Source organism: Schistocerca cancellata, chromosome 1 (assembly GCF_023864275.1).
Source record: "Schistocerca cancellata isolate TAMUIC-IGC-003103 chromosome 1, iqSchCanc2.1, whole genome shotgun sequence".
Taxonomy (NCBI): domain Eukaryota; kingdom Metazoa; phylum Arthropoda; class Insecta; order Orthoptera; family Acrididae; genus Schistocerca; species Schistocerca cancellata.
This window is the reverse complement of record NC_064626.1, coordinates 235,113,601-235,114,420: the sequence shown is the minus strand read 5'-3', so window position 1 is coordinate 235,114,420 and position 820 is coordinate 235,113,601.

Here is an 820-nt window from a genome sequence, read left to right as displayed (position 1 = left end):
GCGCTTACTATTTTTTTCTCTTATCACGTAACTACGCCTCGACAGAAACTGCGCCCAGGACTGCTGCCATATCCTACTTACCCACTGATCAAGCTTTTCTTGACCATATGTAGTCATTAATTGCTATCATAGCATTTGTGGCGTTCTCACTCCCCCCTCCCTCTCCTCTCTGCCACCGACACGTTCAGACGGTTAATACTGACTGTGACGGTCACATGTTCCACCCTCCAGACTTAATTTAAGTGCCGGCCGCGGTGGTCTAGCGGTTCTAGGCGCGCAGTCCGGAACCGCGCGACTGCTACGGTCGCAGGTTCGAATCCTGCCTCGGGCATGGATGTGTGTGACGTCCTTAGGTTAGTTAGGTTTAAGTAGTTCTAAGAGCTAGGGGACTGATGACCACAGATGTTAAGTCCCATAGTGCTCAGAGCCATTTGAACTTAATTTAAGTCTATAATCATGGCGCTAATCTCTTGCTTCATAATGTCAGTTAAAGGTACCTAACAATGAACATCGAGATATCTGTGTTGTCGCGATATGGCAGACTGTCAGCCTTCATACTGCCCTCAGTCTTAAAGACGTATCGAATGCCTTACTACCCTCTCATAGACCTTGGGTACAATATGAATTTCGATTATGTGTCACAAGGAACTCCATGTTGCACTGATTTTGAGGAACACTTCTCCGTTGCTTCGTGTGTGCCATACATGGTGCTGCTTGAAGTGCTGTCATTTCGACGAATGGGAATAGGAAGTTTGAATTCAATTTATGAATGTCTAGGCACCAACCACATCGCTAGAGGGAAGCATGCCAATTTTCAACT